The following is a 22,133-nucleotide window of genomic DNA, read 5'->3' as shown; positions in this document are numbered from 1 at the left end:
TTACAATAGACGACCATCAGCTTGTAAAATCTCCGGAGACGCAGAGGTTGGGGAGCACAGGTTTGAAATCAGACCTATGAGGATTTGCATGTTGGGGCCACTTACTGGATGGGACTGTGGGCTAGCTGAACCTCACTCATCTGATTTCTCAGTTACACAGAATGAAACCCGTATCTCAGGACACCAGGAACACAAAGAGGGAACAGCAGCTTCATAACTGAATGATTAGCGACTTTGAGCTCTTATGTCACCCTTTGATCAAATAGGGAGTTGGGTTTACCCCCCCCCGCCAGAAAATACGGGACCCTACACTCACCTGGCCTATGCCAGGCTGCAAATGCTATCATCATCCCTATCACATCCCCGCATGTGGGTAGATAAGCTCCCAAGCTCCCATCGCTCTGTACTTGGGATAGAGGGATAGGCCGTGAATAAGACTGAAATGGGCTTTCTGCTTGGTTTGCTCATGAAATGCCTGACAGCACTTTCCAGAACAATGACACAACGCTCCTGTTCTTGTGATGCAGACAGATTCCAGCTGAGTCACTGCATCCCCCCCCCCCCCCCCCGAATTAAAACTCCTGCCTCTGATTTCGGATTCTCCCTGTTGACGATGCTCTTTCCCTTCTGTCCTACATGGCTGTTCACTGCATTTCACCGGCGGCTACATTCTTTACTGCCTTCTCCCCGGAGGGCGTGGTCCACGGTGACGGATAAAATAATTCCATACGTGAAGTAGGCGGGGGATGTGTAAAGACTGGCACTTTAACGCTGGAACACATCTAAATTGAAATGAATACGTCTATCGTTTTCAAAGGTCTCACCCAATCAAAGCTCCCTTTGCATATGCGTCGAAGATTGGCCACGTGGCTGTAATGATTTATTTATCTCACATTTAATATTCCCCAGGCTGCATCATAGTGTCTGAGGAGACGTGCTGCTAAGAATAACTTGCTCAGCACGGCAGTGCCACGCAGACAATTTTCCATAGGGAAAGAAAGAAAGGAAAAAGAAACGTATCTTTCCACCTATTGCCAAGCCAATTGCTAACGGTTCTGCCCATTGGAGCCGAGAAGTAATTAGCGGCATGGGACGGAGGCCAAGCGTACCAGGAAGTTGAAAATGTGTTTCTACCTCGGTACTGATATGCCCATGCTGCACTTAGCTGTGATTTCTGTACGTTTTATGAATTCCCCTTACTCCTGCCACGGCCTTAATAGGGATAACTTGCTTTTCTGAAATAGTAATTTATAAATAATGGCCATATTTCCTATAGACGCAAATCGTAATTGTATGAATAATAATAAGAAACCCTAAGCCAATGAGGTGCACGTTATTATTATTCATTTTGGGATGACAGCTCCATCTGACTATTTTTTCTCCACAGTAACTGAACCCTGAGCAGTAGAGTGGCTCCTACCAGCCTCAGCGGGTCAAAGTGTTACAGCCAGTGGCGATGGCTTCATGGGTTCACCCCTGGCATCAAAACCTTGGAATTATTTTGAGGCTCCATGTGGCTTCACGGTCACCTGATTTTGTTTCCTGATGCATTACAGAAGCATTGAAACGGCGGCCGAATTCAATCTCTCAGACCTCCAAAACAGATCTCCGAAACATTTTTCTGAAGTTTAGCTACCCCCAAGGGTGGAATGAATATCTGGTCACATGTGTCAACTTGTCTTTGTTTCAGGAAGGATGGCAAGTTCGCTCATGTTGCTTCTGTGTCTTTGTGTTGGGTGTTAAAGGCGTGGGTCATTGGATGAGCTCAGCATCTGAGAACTGAGGGTGTGTAGAGATCTGCCATTCTGGACACTTGAAAGGCAGCCATCCGGCCTGGAGGGAGAGGGACAGGGACATGATGGAAAGAAATGGTCAGAGTCTCACAGCCCGTCAGTCTTGTGATGGTTGCCATTTTGTAAGTGTATGTTCTTGGCCCTCTCTGCTGCTCAGGGTGAGTCATTCCAGAAATGAAAGAAGCTACACGTTTATACTGACAAAGTGTGTTCCAAGACATACGTGGCACTCCAAGAAATGGCGAGTTGAGAAAACAAAATAAGTCATTCAACTGGCAACTGTTATATGTGATTCTAAGCCAGGCTGTTGCCTGGTGAGGCTATCCCTATAGTACGGTGCCCTAATTCAACTCTGTAATGTTTGCTATCACTTCCCGCTGTTGGCCTATTCTCTATAGGCCATAGTCCTGTTGGATACGCTAACAGAGGACGTGAAGAGAGCAAGAGATGTGAATGCTTTGTGGAATCCTTTAAATCAGCGGTTCTCAACCTGTGGGTTGCGAATCCTTTGGTGGTCGAATGACCCTTTCACAGGGGTCGCCTAAGACCATCCTACATATCAGATATTTACATTACGATTCATAACAGTAGCAACATTACAGTTATGAAGTAGCAATGAAAATAATTTTATGGTTGGGTCACAACATGAGGAACTGTATTTAAAGGGCCAGAAGGTTGAGAACCACTGCTCTAAATGAAACCAGAAATAAATGTAAAATTTGAATTAGCAAAAACAATATTGATTTCAGTGTCAAAACCAACAGCAGAGCAAGGAGAAAAAAACAGTTGCATCCTTAAAAAAGGGAAACGAGCATCTATAAAACAACATATACTCAATGCCTACCCTGAAGGCGCTTTTGGAACCACTCGTGACAACTCAATGGAGGAAAACCCCAGACAAAAGGGGTGCTATGTCTGGGATCGTGTGTAGGAAACAAAGATGAAGACTATCAAGGAGTTAATGCTGGGAGGGAGAGTATTTAAAATTTTCATTTTAAGAATAATAATTTAAAGAAGGAAGGTGACATCATCAACATAATAACATAGGTGACTCCTAACGACAGTTCCCCTACCAAGAGGCCCACGGACACCCTCGTGCAATCGCAGACCAGGCCCGAGGCAGCACGCCCTGGACCCCGGTCGGGGACTGAATGACGGTTGTAAATGGAAGTCGCTGCGGATGATTCCGTGACTCCCTGAACATCCAGGAAGAGTGAAGGGGTAGCTGTTCACGCGCGGCTTCCCTAGTTGAAGAACTTCACTCACATTCAAACGTACTCGTAGGTCACGTCCCTCGCAGAGAGAGTTCATATTCAGGTATGTCCGTCCTCACATTGCAACTAGAACAGGCAGACCTTCTGGTAATGGTCCAATTCCTTTTAATCAAGCCACAGGATTTCAGTAAACTTTCCAAGTTCATTATGTTGAATGTGAAACCTCTGACATCATTTTCAACATTGTTGTTAATTCACTTGTAAAGGTGAACTCTGAAGATGTATTTGTTTTCATGGTGGCACTATGACTGTACATTTTGCATTACCATATAAAATATGGTAAAAACATGGTTTCCTCCTAAATTAAGAAAACTCATGATGCAGACATGTACAGGAAATGTGATAGGGTGCATGCATACTTTACAATCCAAATAAGCTACAGTATTTTTTGTTTTAATTTCTTTATTGAATAAAGTATTACATATGTGTCCTTATTTATTGAAATATAAGCTGTAATTATCCAAATCTACACAGGGAATGAAACTACACAATTTTTGTGGAAGAGCTGGTATTGAGGACACACAAATATCATCAGTATTTATTTCCTCTTTGTGTGGGCCATCACCAGATGAGATACACAATATAGGATTTTAAAACTAAGTCATGTACAAAACAGTCACATGCACATCATTTAACTTGTCAAACTGTCTGTTTTGTAGGGATACATTTCAGTGTCTACCTGTGCTGCATGTTTTGTTTTCATAATTGAATTTCTTTCCAAAGTTTCCAAAGTTGAAATCCCACTCTTACACTGTGATTAAATACTTCCACTTGTTTCATAACAACATAAAATATTAGAGAACTTGGTTATAAAAAAAGATCAATGGAATTATAGGACAATTAGAATGATTTGAAAATTGTTTCTTCCAGACTCAAACATATCTAAAATTGAATTTGATGCAGCTTTGGTTTTACTTATATAAAGTTATGTTCTGTAGCATAATAAAATGAAATTGAGAGGAGCTATGATTTTGGAGAATCCAAATTTGCTGAAACATTCAAAAGGATGAAAAAGAGTCAACATATTGACAAGTTGTAATTGTAAAGATATTTATTGAACACTGTTCCTTTAAGTGGGCACAGAAGATAGTATCTGTGAAAACACTTGAGCGGAGATGTTTCCATAAAATCCAGACTATCCTGCATTTAGCAGAAATTTTTCTGAACACACCATAGTTCTCAGCGCAGGTAGACAGAGTATTTTATGTATGTTCTCAAATATAATGTCCTACGTAGAAAAGTCAACTGGAGGTATCAAGAACAAGTGGAAAATTAAAGTTGTACTTCTGCTCTGTTTGTCCAAAGGCTTAAAATTTGGAGCAATCTAATGTAAAGAATATTGGGCATGAGAATCTAAAGATCTGTCATCTGACTCGCAATGTGAATTTCAGCAGGTCTCTTGTCTTTCTAAGCCACAGCTCCATTACCTCCTAATGAAACTGATGTTCGGGAGTTCAAATGCAGGAATACAAAATGAAGACACTTTGTAAGTGGGAGGACTTTATGTAAATTCAGATATTATATAATACGCATGGACAATATTATACATAGTATCATTACAAAGACTAAATAGCTTAATCTGTTGAGGTTGGTAGCAAGGAACTTTTATTAATTTAGTTCAGGTACTCATGCATGTTGAACCCTGGCGACGAACCAGAGAGTATGTTACAGTGGCAAATAAAACAGAAAATGTCCCCACCTCATGGAGGTTACCATTTACTAGAGGAGTTGGACATAAACATGCACAGTTATATAATTAAACACTGTGATGACTTCTATGAAGTACATTAACTAGAGTCTATGAGAGAGGATAACAGTTGGGAAGTGGGCGCTAACTTAGATGGGAGAGTGGGTGGATAGAAGATTTGAATTGAACCCTAATGGATGAGTTGGTTTTAGCCAAGTTAACAGTGTTTGCTGATGGGTGGGCAGAAGCGAAGCTTTCTAGGCAGAAGAAATAACACATGCAAGTCCTGAGGCAGGCAAGAGGGTGGTGTTCTCCAGGAACTGAAATTGGGTCCATGAGGTTGCCATGTGGAAGCATGAGATGAGTTTGAAGATCTGGACAACAGTCATGCAGAGCCTTGGGACCATGTTCACGAGATTGGTTTGTATTCTGAGGGAAATGGGGTGCCACGGAGCGGGATCATGGAAGAGAAGATGGATAAGGGTTCCATACTGGACAAGTTGGTTTGCAATGGCCCGAAACAGCATTGAATGAAACGATGTTGTTTGAGGACCTGCTGTCATTCATTGGATCTGAGTCTGTCATTCTGGGGGGCAGGACTGGCAAAATCAATTTGGGCATCATTAGCACAGACAGTATTTAAAACCATAGAAATGGATGAGATCACTCAGGAAGAGAGTCTAAGGAAAGAAGTACTATGTCTGAACCCAAGGAACTCTAACATTGAGAGGGTGAAAAAAAGAGTAGTTAGCAAAGAAGATTTAGAGAGAATTAACAAAGGAGTCAACCATTCATTAAAAATAAGCATGTTACTGGTAGAAATTTGCAAGCAATTCAATATTTTTTACACACATACATATATTCTCATTTTACCTTCCCCCTCCCCCTCTCCTCACCCCCGCAACCTGCTTGTGGAAAATGTATAACACAAAGTCTAGGCAAGGTACTTGAAAAGCACTAAATAAATGATTCTTTGAGGAATACTGTATATTATACCCATAAGTTATCTCATATAATTCTCATACTAACCCTTGAGAAATGGGTGTATCCTCATCATAATTTATCCCTAGGATACACATGAGAACATGGAGGTAGGAAGAGGTTACCGTTAGGGCCTTAAGTAACCAGCCCACAGTGACAGAGGTTTTTAAGCAATACAGGCAGGACTTAAGCCCAGGACTTTGTATTCTAATTTCTATGTTGTGGTTGTTGTTTATTTTTTCCCCCTATTATTTGCCCTGTAGGGGCTGGGCAAGTCAGATGACTGGGTTCAGATGGAAACAGAAAGACAGGTATAGCTCATGGCATGTGCTTCTTTTGAAAATTACTTTTGGTTCTGCTAAGCAAAATAAGTCAGTCAGAGAAAGACAAGTATCAGACAATCTCACTCATATGTGGACTCTAATGAACAAAATAAACTTAGATGCACAAAATAGATCCAGAGACATAGAAGCATGAACAGACTGACAAATTTCAGAGGGAAGGCGGAGGTGGGAGGGGAAAGAGAATAACCAAAGAACTTATATGCACATATGCATAACCCATGGACAGACAATAGTGCAGTGAAGGCCTGGGGCGGGGGTTGCAGGGTAGAGAGGGTCAATGTGGGGAAAAAGAGGGACATCTGTAATACTTCCAACAATAAATATAAATTAAAAAGTTACTTTTGGAAGAACTAGTTCTTTATGCCGAATTCAAGTGCAATATTTGAGCCACATCTGCCAACCTCTGGCCATAGCCTTGCTTTCCCTGTCACTCCTTTTCAGGACCTTCTGAGATTTTAACGACATAATATGTTTAATAACGCATCACGAAGAAAGCTGGCTGTGACGAAAGGGAATTACAATGTGGTTTAGTCCTAAATTAATAACCAGTAATTATACATGTTAATGCCATTTCCAAGACTGTTTTCTTCACCCGAGGAAAAGTATTTGTGCTTGTCATATAAACATGTGCGATGTACACAGTTAGTAAAACTGATAGTATTAATAAAAATCTTAATAGACTTCATGATTAGAATAAGATGATATTTTGATCCAAATCCCTAATTAGAACAGTACATTTACCAACTGTTCTCTGGGGAAATAGAGCCAGAATTCATCATTTAAAGTAATACCTAATTAATCCTTCTTTGTAACAGATGCCAGCCTTATTTTCAAAGTTCTTGCAGAAATGACTCGCAGTATGAATCTTTTCATTGTCTATCTTGGGGTATTTATTTTTGATGCTATGATATATGGTTAAATAGAGGAGAGATAGATAATCAGTTTAGCTTTCATTCGTGTCTGGCTAATTACAGTAGAGATATGGAATTTTGAATACAACAAGCATATTCATATTCCATCAGAATCGATTACTGTAGAGTGCAGTAGTGAACCTGCTCATTGGGCTTAGAGGAGAAACACTGGGCTGGGAGTTTGGAGATCAGCATTCTCTCATGATTCCACCACATATCACTGCATGAGCTCTGGCAACTCATCCCCTCCCCTTCCCTCCCTCCCTCCTTCCCTCCTTCTTTCCTTTCTTTTTCTTTTAAATAAATTTTTAATAATTTCAGATAGGAAGGTAGAGGGAGAGAGAGATGAAAACATCAGTGATGAGAGAGAATCACTGATTGGCTGCCTCCTGCACACCCCACATGGGGTATCGAGCCGGCAGCCTGGGCATGTCCCCTAACCGGGAATCAAACCAGTGACCTCCTGGTTCGTAGGTCGATGCTCAACAACTGAGCTCTACAGGCCAGGTTTATCCCATCTCTTTTGACTCCAAATACTGCATCCGTGTGATGACTCTGTTGGATGATGTGATTGTAGGGGTCACATGTTACAAACTATTCTGTGTCTGTAATTCACATTCCATTATAGTTTACTCTGTGCATATGGATATAGGTATGTGCATGAGAATATGTGTCTGTGTGTATACACACACACACGCGCATGCACACACACAGACACACACACACACACAGACATCCCTGTCTCTCCTTAGTGTCTCAGTTCCTTTCCACAGTGTCTTTTGATGAAGGATACGAGCAAGATAATGACAGCTGATCAAGTTACTTATGCTTTTAGACATATGTCATCTATTATAGGTAGAAGGGGAACCGCTTACTCAATGGCAAGTTTCAGCAAAGGCCTCAGGGAAGCATCATATTACAATTTGAATGCTTTTCATTGATTAGTCAGGAAAAATAATTACGACAGAATTTAGGAGAAGTAGCTTTAATTCCTATCAGTGCTTCCTTACTAGTACAATGCATACTTGTGTTCCAGTAACTACTAAGCAAAGATCACCGAAGGATAATCTGCCGGCCAGGATAAACAAGGATTAATGTGTAGAAAAATGGTGTCATTACTTGCTATAACAACCAAAGGCATCGACCTGCAAACAGGAGCTAAGGTATCACAGTTGCTGAAGGTGGAACTATATGATCAATGCTTGGATGACCATAGAGCACAAATGGAACCTGTGAGGATTTGTTGGCTCTGCATGATCTCTTTGTTTAACAACAATCCATGAATTTGGTGGCCTTTATGAAATGCCAAAATGGCTAATTATTACTGTCTTCTAATAAGAGCTTACTCTACACAAGGCCATGTTTTATGCATAGTACCTCCTTTATCTCATCTCACCTTCAAAACCATCCTGCAAGGTGGGTCCTTTTATTAACTTTATTTTGCAGATGAGAAAACTACAGATAACAAGTAATGTGGCCAAGATCACTCAACAAAAGTGGAGGGGACCCAGGATTTAAATTTAGGCAGTTCGACTCCAGAGTTTTCTCAATATACAGTGAAACAAGACCAACCAACTAACCATAACCAACAGAAATGCAGCTCCCTCCTAAATGTGTTTACCTCTAGCCTAACTACCCAAGCTGTAGACATGTATGGCCATCTGACCAGTAGACTTATCCACTGGAAAGTCTGAGTCCTCTCCGGTCCATACTGTCACCCTGTACAGCGAATGTGATCTCTTTCTCCTGTGAGTTCCCTGTGTAAGCAATGGCTCCATCATTCATCTATGGCTCAAGGCTGGAATCAACACTGTCTTCTCTCTCTTCACTTGCTATATCCAATTATCCATGACATCAACTCAGTGATATCACTCAAATACTTTTAAAATCCAATTGCTCTTCTCTATTGCCATGGCCTCCACCCTGTCCAAGAGACTGTCATTTCTCATATGGACAACTGTGAAATTCTTCAATACGGGCTACTCTTCTTCCAGTTTTGATCCTCAATCCATTCTCTACACTCCAGCTAGAACAGTGTTTTCAAATCACATATTGGATGGTATAACACAGCTGCTTAAGGGTTATTCCTTTTCATTACTTTTGGATAAAGTCCAACCTTCCTTTACATGCTTCACAGTTCTGCTCTCTGCTTACCCACCTGGCCACAACCCCCATTTATTTGACAACATTATCTCCTTCCATCTCATGTCACAGCCCTAGAGCTTTTACCTTGGCTGCTTCAAGGTCTCCACACATCCATTTAAAAGTCATGTATTCCTCAATGACAGCCCCCCCTCTAAGCACTCAGATGTAGTGGTAGCAGGGCTGACGGAGTTCATTCACTCTCATGGAACTTTCTTTTAATGGTTTATAGGAACAGACTATACACAAAGAAAACAATGCATTTTCAGATGGCTGCGAGTTCCATGAAGAGAACAGGGAGATGGGACAGAGAGTGAATGGAGTGGAGGATATTCATGAGTGTACAGATACCTTGGGGTATGTGATCCAGGACAGGGAAGAGGAACCTCAAGTTCAATGTCCAGCATAGACCATGGACAAGGCATCTATCACAGTGGGCAGAACCGTGCTCATACCTGCACACTCTTCCTTTCCAGCTTCTAAGACGTTGTGAGCCTAAGTGAGGAGGACAGATTAGACTCAGGGAAGTTGAGCTAGTAGAGAGTTTATCACTCTGAGCAGCTTTTTTTTTTTTCAGTCAAGATAAACTGAACAGTTTCAGGCACAGATAATTAATGATAATTTCTCCTTGCTGATATTCATGAAACATCAAAGATCTATGAAGAGCTTGTCTACAAATCTACAAATGCCCTAATTATGGATTGAACATCAAATTATAAATCATCCCAAATCTAAATTGATTCATGAATACAAAGACTGTAAAAGACATAAAAGTATTTTTGATTTATTTGTGCATAATTATCTCACAAATAATTTACTTGAAAAAATGTTATATAAGTTGGGGGATGATGAGAGAAAATTCAGAATGCAAGGAGGCTGTATCTACCTCAATTCTGCTTTGTCCAAACTTTCAGATTGAAATGAAAGTAAAAAGTGCTCAAAATACAGTCTTGGATCAAGTACGTTTTTCCATTTAGAAAAAGAATACTAAAGGGAAAATATGAAGCCCATATTTTCATTCAGCAAATTATTGTAAACACACTGAAAAACAAAAGACAACCACCACCACCACAGACTCATGTCATTCTGCAGGAAAAATATTTTTGCTGTTTCAAAGACTCCTCCCTGGGCAGGGATTTCCCCTGGTTTTTAGAGCCACCTTCATTTTCTGTCCCTGCCCAGTACATTTTGAGAGGGCCAGGTCGACAGGGTTCCTTTCTGGGTGTGCTGACATGGCGGGACATCCCAGAGCCAATGAGCAGTGTCTGCACACTCTGGTTTGCTGTCCAGCCTGTCCTTCGAGCAAGGAGTCTGAGTGCAGCTTGCCAAGGGCGCTCTGCTGGTGGTCTTGGCTCCAATGTCAGAGCCATGTCAGACGGAATTGTTCCACCTCTGCTCACAGAGCTCCTCCTTGTCCTGCGGGCTGCTGTGTCTCCTCTCTGCCCTACAAGGTGAGAGTCCTTCACACTGGCTCATTGGAAACATTTTTCTCGCCTGCTGCACCCCAAGCCAAAACTCCTTCAGTTTCCTCCGGTTTTTCTTCTGATCACCTGGAATATTCCACCCTTCTCCTGGGAGAGGAAGCTCAACTTTTAAAACATTGTGAGTCACGATGGAACTCTGCCACTTGGAGACAGATACTCAGCTTTTACGAAGGGAGCCAGCGTGTGAGAGCACTTCTCCTTCACTGACCTCCCCATTACTGGGAGGGCATACATCACTCCACTAGGGAGCTTATGGCCTGATCCACTTGGTGTGGGGGTTCATTTCTCTCAGGTGCTTTCTGAGGACGGCCTCCGCCTCCCGCCCGTGGATTTGGTGCGTTCATAATGCATACTCGCGAGCATGTAAGAAAGCGCATTCTTCGTCGGCAACGTGGAACGGTAGTCTGATCGGGCACTTCCATTCATCGCCCTCCGCTCTGTGATGTAGGCCCTTTTAACCTCTTAGAGAAAGCATTAGCTTCCACTGGAGTTTTTTTTGGCTCCTTAAGCACCATATACATAAATGTCAAATGCCCACCCAAATGCCTGGCAGACAATGCATGCTGGTTAAATGGCCCCTTGATCTCATTTCTTCTAATTCAGCGGTTGCCAACCGTTTGGACCTCATGGACCACCTGTTGGCAACCACTGTCTAATTCACTCATCTTTTAAAGTAATTAGCATATGTTTTCTCTGAAGAATTTTCATACTATATCCGGCACCATCCAAATTATTTTCAACCGGTGGAATTAAAAGAGCATGTTTGATAGAGAAAGATGGACAGTTCATCCAAGGACAGATTCAGGACTGGCTTTCTTTGTTTACAGGTTTTTTGTTTTTTGACAAGGATGGAGCAAGAAACATTTCTAAAGAAGAAATTTGTCTTTTTGTTGTTAATACCATTTGTTTGCTTTCAAGGAAGGGACTTTCGAGTTCAATGGATCTTCAGAGTTTTTAAGATCTTCATAAAGTGACAGGTTATAAGAAGCAAATGATATCTAAAGATGTGTGACCTTAGAAGGGCTTTATTGAAAGAAACCACTATAAGAATACGTTTGTAACTCCCGTACCTGAAATATACATCCATCCTTCTGACCCATTACTTCATCTCCCCCAAAGGGAGAAGATGTTTTTTTCCATCAGAATCAGCCACACCAACTCTTTTTAAAAAATATATATTTGTATTGATTTCAGAGAGGGAGAAGGAGAGATAGAAACATCAATGATAAGAATCATCAATTGGCTGCCTCCTGCATGCTCCATATCCTTGATTGGAATCGAACCCAGGACCCTTCAGTCTGTAGGCTGACACTCTATCTGCTGAGCCAAACTGGCTAAGGCCCAATTCTTTGGATCAATGGCCCTTGAGGCACCAATCACATCGCCCTTCCTATCACAGGTTCTTCTCGAGATGATTTATTAAAAATGATAGAATTCTCTTTCATTTCCAACAAGAATAGATACTGCCACTTCCCTGGAAGCGTTGCAGGTTTTTTATTTATTTTTATTTATTTTTTTTAAAGAATTCTTGAGAAACCCAAGGAAGAAATTAGTCTTGACTTATCAATCATGTGCAGAAGGAAGGAGGGGAAGGAAGGAGGTATCGGCAGGGAAACTTCATGGAAAAAAGCGACTGGATCTGTTGCCCCCTTGTGTTTTCTTCCAACTCAAATTCTGTCAAGCCCCAATACTTGCATCAAAAACGTCTACTGAGGGACAGGAAGAGGTACAAAAAGAAATACTGTATAGCTTTAAATATGATCAATTATTGAAATTCAGTAAGCTCATGGAGAATCTATATATATAAAAGCCTAAGCAACCATCCAACCGTTTGACCATCCGACCGGTAGCTATGACACACACTGACTACCAGGGGGCAGATGCTCAATGCAGGTGCTGCTGAGCTGTGGTGACTTGGCAGCTGTGGTTCTCGGGTGATACACCCGGAACCAAAGAGGAGGGAGCCCGATTCCGGAGTGCATCACCTGAGAAGCATCCTCTCACAATCCGGGACCCCTCAGGGGATGTTGGAGAGCTGGTTTCGGCTCGATTCCCACAGGTCAGGCCGAGGGACCCCACCGGTGCACAAATCCATGCACCGGGCCTCTAGTTTGTATATAAAGCAGATTTATTTGCATTCGGTGAGCATGAAAACTAAAAAAAAAAAAAAAGTCTCTGTAACCTCAAAAGAGCTGACATGATTTTCTATACAAATATTGTGTTCCCAAGTTTCATTGCCTCCTGCCAGCTCTCAGCTGAGAGTGAATTTTTATGGTTGAGTCATAAACCTCTGAAAACCCCAGCACTAGTTTCTAGTGGAGGGCTCACACCACGTTAATTACAGCAGCAGAGGCTGGGGGGACGCATGGCGGTGACCCCTCACTCACACTATTTCACACGCCCGTGGGCGCTGCCATTCCTTCCTGAGAATGTGTGCTTCACAGTCATGCAGTTTGTACATGGGTGCTGTTTTATTTCGGTTTCTTTGCCCCTTCCAAGAAATACTATCTTTAGAGTGATAATGAATAGTTTCATTCCTACAACTTGATCCAAGCAATCTGCCATCTCCGAAGAATCCATCCTTGCGAGGCTGTTTGGGGGAACATCCTTCAGACTTGGATTTGAGAGGCGCTTTCTATGACTATGTATTATCCCTGGCAACTTTCTTTGGCCAACAGCTGAGGAAGAAGGGGTGTGTGTGGTCTCCTAAGTGGCAACTGAGAAATGATTTCAAAACTCAGCCCCCACGAAAGGAAGATCCAAGGCTTCTGGCTACATCTGTTCTTTGCAACATGGGCCCGATTTTGATGAACAAGGAAGTGATGGGGCAGCTGCTTAAGAGGTAAGTGGACCATCAGTGCGCTGAAGTAACTGACTCCGGAAAGCAGCAAAGCTTTCCACGGGCATCTCAGGGACCAAGGAGGGACGCTGTTTCCTTGTTCACCAGGAGGCATATTTACGGTATGACGTGCTGAGGGATTACAGCCATGGATTAGCTAGTGCTTAGGGCCTTGTGAGCCCTTAAAAAAACCTGAATCAATTTTAATGATATGTTGAAAAAAAGGATAAAAGGAAGGCAGGCATTTCTTCTTTTTATTTATTTATTTTTTTGGGAGTAAGGTACCTTGGAAATTTCATCCTAAAATGGCCCAGGAAGCAGCCCTAATGAAATCAGCTGAGCTGGGACAGATCCATCAAGTCAATAACTACATTAGCAATTACATCCTTTTAGTGAAAAAGCAATCCTGGGCCATGTCTCCACAGCTATTGAGGGGCTGTCTCCTCAGTCAGGCCTGAGAGGCCGATACCTTTGGCTGCCTCAGCTCTCCAGGGCTTGCAGTTAAAGCATTTGATGGATTAAGTTGGCAGCTAACAAGGGCCCAGCCAACTGAGTGAGCTGGGACTGTGTCTGGGAGCTCATGGAAAATTCTGAGAGACTCTGTATCCAATCAAGGTATAAGAATGGATTTGATGGCCCAGGAGAAATGATTTCCTTCCCTTCTTTCCTTTCCTTCCTTCCTTCCTTCCTTCCTTCCTTCCTTCCTTCCTTCCTTCCTTCCTTCCTTCCCTCCCTCCCTCCCCCCTCCCTCCCTCCCTCCCTCCCTTCCTTCCTATTATTATAAACTTGTCATTCTGTGTTCTGTGAGTTACTGACAAAGTAAAAGAGTACTTGCTACCATAGATGGAGATGCTGATAAACCACATTTTCAAGGGATTCCTCACAGAATTATTAAAGTTGCAAGGGATCTTAGAGAAACACCTCACCCAGCAACTTGCCCAAAGTACTCCTCTACTCTTGCATAGACTAGGAATTCTTTAAAAACGAACCTTATACAATGGGTGTGTTGCCCACTATCTGTCCTGATTTTATTCTCCACTTCCTATTCTGTGCTATGTATGTAGCTTATTATTATTATTATTATTATTATTATTTTGTATTTTTAAAATCCACAAGCATTACCGGATCCAATTTTGGTCCCAGACTGCCTGTCTCCTGGGTGTATAATTTCCAAAATTAGAGAAGATACAGGCATTGAGTTTAAAGTCAATCTAACCCACTAGTGTTGAAAAACCTTTTGTTTACTGGTTTGGTTGATGGGTGTTATGAAAACTAGATCAATCAGTCCTGGCTAACAGTGGTTCCGGCAGGTCCCAGACAGTTAGTCCTGCTTAGAATCCCTATTACACGACTTAAACTGTGGAATCCGCAACCCTTTGAATGCCAGGCTCTGCCTTCCCCTGATAACCCGCAGGCTGCTTGATCGGCACCGGTTTCATGCTCTTCTGGACACTTTTGCTTTAATTAATCTCGACAGCGTTTTTGGCTGGGAACCTCACAAAGCAAGCACCCCAGGACCACTTATGCCCTTACCATTTATAACAGCCAGCTCCTGGATTCCATGGATAAAATAGGTCAGAACTGGAAAAGTTAAAAGCATCATAGAAATACAAAGTGCTGATCTTTTCTCATTTGGGAAAGTAACCTTGGTGAAGTGGGTTTGGTACAGCAAGGCAGTTCAACTTTCATTCTAGATCTTTCTTTTTTTCCCTTCTGTTCCTTTGAAGCCCTCTGAGAGCTTTCTATTTTGGGCCCCCGAGGCCCTGAAGTTGCTTTTCCACCAGCATAAGGAATAAACAAAGGAACTCATACTAGTTCAGAGCTAGCGAGCATTTGGGGGACAACAACCCCTGCTTCTGGAAATAGATCAACGTTAGGGTACTGAGCCTGGGGGTCATGGAGTTATTGAATGCAGGGGTGCAGATGGGGGCAATGCCATTGGCCAGGATACTCTTGGACATTGATTTGAGAGGCAGGTAATGTCACAGGTCAGTGGCTTGATGCAATTCTGTTAGCCCATCCATAGGTTTACTTCTATTGACTTTATTTTTGCTTTTACTTCCCTTGCCTTTAAGGTCAAATTCATGCTAAGCGAAATAAATCAGACAGAAAGGCACAAGAATCATGTGATTTCACTCATATGTGGAACAGTAACCAGAAAGCAACAAATGAACAAATAAAACAAAGAAACTCACAGACACAGACAAGAGTATGGTGGTTACCAGAGGGGCTGGAGGTTGTGGGGAGGATGCAGAGGTGACGGGTCAAATCCATGGGTATGGATGGAGACTTTGGGTGGTGAGCATACAATACAATCTACAGATGATGTGTGATGGGATTGAACACTTGAAACTTAGATAGTCTTATTAACCAATGTCATCCCAGTAAATTTAATTTAACAATTCATAGGCCCACATGCAAATAGAGGCACCCTTTTAAAATGCATATTAATTAGTTTTCTATTTCTGGCTTCTATGGTTCTCTAGTGCTGCTCTTCCACAGTCAGATGGGAAGAGATGTGAAGAGCTCTTATGAAGAGCCCAACCCAAAGATTCAACAATAGCTCTAGCTGGATTTGGTAACGCGGGGTGGAAAGGGAAAGTGACCTGAAAGAAGATGGAGGGGGAAAGAGGAAACAAGCTCCGAAGCCTCGGTGAAAGTGGATGCCACGTTGACTACTGCAAACACAGCTTCAATTTCCGTTAATTAGTTCAGAGTTCGGTGACAACATATTTAATCAGTGCGCTAACAAGTGCGGCCGCTGATTGCTCTCACCGCCTGTGTGTATGTGTTGACTGGAAAAGTAAATAAGATTACTTTCAGAGCCATAATCAAGTGGCCCCCTAATTTTATTACAGTAGCGACCTTCTAGAAGCACCATGCGGCGGTGAAGAGTCGTTACTTCCCCAGCATCCTTCCCCCTCCCCCTTTACGTATCACTGTGTTTTAACCCTTTGGGGATGCGATGGCTCCATGGGCGTCCAGCTGTCAAGGAGGCTCACCCCGTCGCCCCCACGTTCTGTGATGTCTGTGTGGCACTGACGGGCTCTGAGTGCCCTGTTGGAATCCACAGCAGCAGCTGGGTTCCCAGGTGGCAAAACATGGCCTTCGGCAGACAGAGGGATCTGCTCAAAATTCAGTGTTTTTCCAATTAGTTAAACACACCTAGAAGCCAGCAGAGTGTCTGCGTGGTTTGTGTGTGTCTTGTCAGTGAGATAGCAAATAGGCGTCACTTTTCTCATCCTTTTCGTGACCTACATAGGGATGTTCATTTGTTTCTTTTACATCAATTAGTGTGGATTTTGCTGTGATGTCCTAGGTCAGCAAAAGCAATGCTACACACTCAGACAATACTTCCCCCTGTATCCTTGGTCCTTTGGGAGGATACAGTATTGAGAGTCACTGTTCCTTAAACAGTGTACAGTTTAAACCAGTCGGGTGTAGGAAAACAGCCAGCAGTAACCGGCCCCTTTGACCATCCTTCCCGACATAACCTGAGGACTCAGTTTATCTTCAGCAGGTTTTCTCGCCTCTAGCCCTCACCCCAAATCAGGAGATAAAAATCGCACGGGAAAGACTCTGGCTACCCCTTACGAAGACTCCTGAACCAATTACGATGAGGAATTTTAACTCCAAGAAAACAGCATCCACATGCAAGGACCCAGGGCACTTCTGTCTACCTCAGTGGGAGAGGTGATGCTCTCACTCATCCCCTTCAAATATGCCAGGCAGCCTCGATACATGATCTCATTTCATCCTCACACCCATTTTTCAGAGCAGGAAACAGAGACACAAGGAAGCGTATGTTGCCGTCAGATCCGAACCCAGGTCTACACTGGATGGGTCCCCAGATGACCTTGGCCACATTGCTCAAGTCCTTCCTGCCCTGCCTGCATTCGGGGTACTCCAGCTTGTTTGGGGTTTCCTGGATGTTACAGGAAAGATGCAGAGTTCTCTTCCTGATCCATGAGCCCAGAGGGGCTCAGAGTCTTTCTCAAAGGACAGGTCTGCACAAAGCCCTCCATCTCACAGACCCACTTCCTCTCAGGGCCAGAGGTTCATTGAGAGGGAACATCACTGGTTTTCTTTCCAGAAAGAGTACATCTCCTTTTTAAATTTTTATTTTTTTTAGCTCATTTAAAAAGATAGGATAAGAACAGGTCTTAGAGCCGGGTAGGTGTGGGTTCAATCCCTGACTCTGTCTCTTATTATCTATGTGACTCTTAACTTTTGAACCAAATTTTCTCTTCTGTAACATGGAGGTACCAATCCCTAGTATATAGACTTGTGAGAATTAAATGAGGTCATAGAGCTATTTTTATGCAATTCAAGATGGATAGGAAGCCAAACAAAAAACCTTGAACAACCACCTGGAATTCAACAATTAAATAGAGCCAATAAAATGTTATGTAGCATAGGCTTACTTCTCATGTTTATGGTTTACTCACCATTTGTGTTACCAATATCTGGAAGACTGGAAACACATTTTAATGAGAAGTTAATCATGTCTGTACTACCGCTGTGGGGATATCCTGGCTTCTGAAATGTCTTTCTATATTTCTAAGGGGTAACTTGAGTGGTCTCTACTTCTCGTAGTCTCTCTCGCCCCATGTTTCTGCTACCATTGAATTCACATGCTTGTGGATTACCTCGCCATTGTAAATATGTCTGTCTGTTTTCCAACGGCTCCTCACAACCGGACAACTGTCTGATTCTTCTTGTCCAGGGTATCAGGGACCCGAGGCTGTGTGATTGGCTATCATTTACTGAAGTTTGTGAACAATGGATTACTTAGCTGTTCATATGCAAACCACTGAACACTGAGATTTTTAATGATGTTAATTCTTCCAATCCGGGAGCATGGGGGTATATACTTCCATTTATTTGTATCTCCTTCAATTTCTTTCTTCAGTGTTTATAATTTTCTAAGTACAGGCTTTTAAATCCTTGGTTAAATTTATTGCTAGGTGTTTCTTTTTTTATGCAATTGTAAATGGGATTGTTTTCTTAGTTTCCCACTCAGATATCCATTATTGGTATATAAAAATGCAACTGCTTTCTGGATATTTATTTTGTATCCTGCTGCTTTACTGGATTGTGATTACCAGAGGAAAAGGGGAGTAGGGGGAGATAAAAAAAGGGTACAGGGGGTATAAATGGTGATGGAAGGAGTCTTGACTTGGAGTGGTGAACACACAATGCAATATACAGTTGAGGTATTATAGAATTGTACGCCTGAAACCTATATATTTTATTAGCCAATGTTACCCCAATAAATACAATAATAATTAAAAAAAAAGAAAATTCAGATTTTACTACATTCTTAGAAATCCCTGGGCCATTCCCCATGGCTCCCCTATAAAGGGCTGCCAAGGCCTTCTAAGCTTCTCTCTTCCTCTCTGCAAACTTACTCCACTTCCCCTAACCTCCTGGAAACACCCAGCTTGTGCACAGTTAGGCAGAGAAATGACAATTTAGTCCTCCTTTGTCCCCTCTACCTTCTGAGTTTTTTTTTTTTTCTTTTTCCTCCCAGAACCAAGTGGCTCATCCAAAAGGTTTGTTGCGTTCCAGAGAGAATTTGTGCCTCTCTCTCGGGAGGCAAGAGCTGCCTTGGTTAGTTCCAGTTTCAGATTACCTTCTCCCTCCTCCCCCCACTTGTGCTCATTCATTCACGTAGTCTTTATTAAGTACCTACTGTATGCCTAGTCATGGCCATCAAACATGGCAAAGCATGTCACTGCACCTGAACTGCTTACCTGGGTGACCCCTGTCATTCTTGTCTACTAACGACTATTGTGACTTTAGGGGACATCAATAGAGTGAAAGCAGGATAAAACATATTCTTTCCTCGGAGTGCAATCATCAGAAGGCTGCTTCTAAGACATTGCCGTCACAATCAGAGGGCCAAACTACTATATCAGCATCGACATTCCGGGTAGTAAGAAAACAAAGAAAAACAATGTAGACGTCACAGCCTAACCTAAGAAAAGCCAAATCCCAAGGGTTAAAAGTGTAATAACCAAAGAAAGAAGCAACAGAATCTGGGTTAGAATTTAGATTCTTCTCTTTTTCACATCTGGATCCACAACCCTCCTTCCCCTGCCACCAGTGTAACAATGTCTCTGTATTTCCTTGTCCCCCTGGGATATTCCTTTAGAAGTCACCAAGAGAGAGCTGGCAGGTGTGTCCTTATTTAATGTAGGGTTTTAGAAAGGAGCTGGAGTGGTCCACAGTGTTGAAATGCAGGTAGGGTGGGGGTATGAAAAGGTCTACCAGATGGCCCATCGATTTATTCACCGGTGGCTCTAAGATGATCAATTCTGTAATCACCAAAAGTTAGCATTTTAATAGGGCACACAGGAACTCTCCAAATCCTGTTTTGTTTTTTATGCAGCCGCGTTGAAAGTGAAGTCATCTGAAAGAGGCTGTTAAAACCTCAACTGTGATCTGAAAGCCTTAATTTAGAAAGCTCACCCATGGACCAGGTGTGCTCCTGCCGAAAACACTCCATCAGATAACTCAGGGTGCTCAGAACAATGGCCCAAATAAACATTCGGGGTTAGAATATTTTGTTTGCCTCCTGATAATTCCTGTAAAAAAATATCAAGCAGCTTTAGGTGGATGGCAGTTGTGTTTTTCTGCTCCTGTGGACTAGGCTATTTTATCATCGGCAGGAAATCGGAGAAAAATAATTGTACTGTAAAAATGACTTTGGCTCGCTTCAGTTTTTAATTGCCTTATTCCCCCCCCCCCTCCCCAAAATGCCTGGTATTTAATAGGAAGAAAAAAGCTCACCGAGAATAAATATTTTTATCAACAAACACCGAAGAGCATTGTTGGCCGCAGTTGAAACCTCCCATAAAAATAGTTTAAAAGAAAAACTACGGCTCTTCCACAGAGCGGCTGGCCAGGGGGAGCTGTCTGCAGGTTCTCTCTGGGGCTGTAAATACTGTCACCTCAGTGATGAGCGCAGGAGAAGTAAAGTGTACTCACTAGTGACATTTCTGCCCAGAATCCAGACATGGGCCGGACCCAGCCCAAATGGACAAGAACATAGAAATATTTTCTCCAGAGCAACTCTGCTGGCATTTTCTTGAGATTTTAGCACAGAAGGGGGTTTTTCCCTGCTGACAATCACGTTCCATTTCCCCATCCCTGTGGACGCGTCCTGTTTTCAATGCCAGAAAGGCCTTTCTTTAGACTGAAGTCACTCCAGCGTGACATCAGAAAGGGATCCATCAGCTGTCACCCAGGGAATAGACGTGTTCCCAAGGGAACAGTTTTTGAGGGAGGGGGGACAGAGACCTGAAGGTGCATTATAAGAGAGAGGAGCTGGTTATTTCCAGGATTTTTAATGGTTCAGGCTGCAGCTTCAGATAATCCTATGGCTGGAGACTTGGCTGCCCTTTAAAAAAAACTAATTAAACAACGCTGTCCACCATTTTGATTAAAGCCAAACTAGGGTGTATTTACTTTTCCTTGGAAATACCGATTTCCTTCCCCCCCCCCCCCCCCCCCCGCCGTGTGAATCCTGCCACATGCATGCTGTTCTTTCTGTCACCCCAATCTCTGGTCAGCAGGATGCCAAGTAGGGGAACCAGGACTGAGGGCAATAAAGGAGAAATGCTACCTGTTCATATTCCAAACAGACTCAAACAGATGTAAGACACAGGCTGCAGTTCATTCTTATTGTGGCTTAATATCAACCGGAAACCAGAAACACATTCCCCCCTCCATGTGGTGTGGTCGGAGTAACTGTCGATGGCAATGACAGATACAGGGAAAAACTGTGTCCTTGGGTCAGTGAGAAGCCGTCGCAACTTTTTTTATTTTTAATATATTTTCATTTATTTCAGAGAGAGGAAGGGAGAGGGAGAGAGAGATAGAAACATCAACGATGAGAGAGAATCATGGACCGGCTGCCTCCGTGCAGGAGCCCCACACTGGGACTGAGCCCGCCACCTGGGCGTGTGCCCTGACCGGGAATCGAACCATGACCTCCTGGTTCATAGGAATGAAGCTCAACCACTGAGGCATGCCGGCTGGGCAAACAGGCCTACTTTTAACAAAACACATGCTTCCCGATCTGTCCCCCCACCCCGCAGAGTTTAACTGATCTCGGGCAAGGAGCCGTGTAGTGAATTGTCTAAGAATAAGGGCCAGGGCAGCCGGGAAGGCTTGGCTTGGCATCTCTGTTTGTCTACCTGTGACCCTAAGCGGCTCAGCTTCCTATTTGTAAAGTGGGGGTGAACACTGCATTCCACTACAGGTTGCCATCACGATCAGGGACGTGCCCCTCTTCCCACAGTGCGTGGGGCAAGGCAAGTGCTCAGGAAACTGTAGCCATTGGTTAGGACAGAGGCATCACCATGTGGGATGTAGCTGCTGGATTAAGGAGGGGCGAAGGGACTTCAGTAGTGAATGAATTCCACCAAGCAAGCCAAGCACGGATGCTGTGTGTAGATGCTCTGCTAGGCCTGGGGACACAATGGCAAGCAAAGGAGCCAGGCTCTGCCCTAGTGGTGGACACAGGCATTATGATATCACTCAATAATCACACAAACAGCTGCATGTAATTGTACTTAGTGCCTTGAAGGAAATATAGCTCATGCCCTAAGACAGTAAGTAGTCCTCAACCTTGGCTGCACATTAGAATCATCTGGAAATCTTTTTAAAAT

This window comes from Myotis nattereri (assembly GCF_964212035.1).
Source record: "Myotis nattereri genome assembly, chromosome: 18".
Lineage (NCBI taxonomy): Eukaryota > Metazoa > Chordata > Mammalia > Chiroptera > Vespertilionidae > Myotis > Myotis nattereri.
This window is presented reverse-complemented; position numbering follows the sequence as displayed.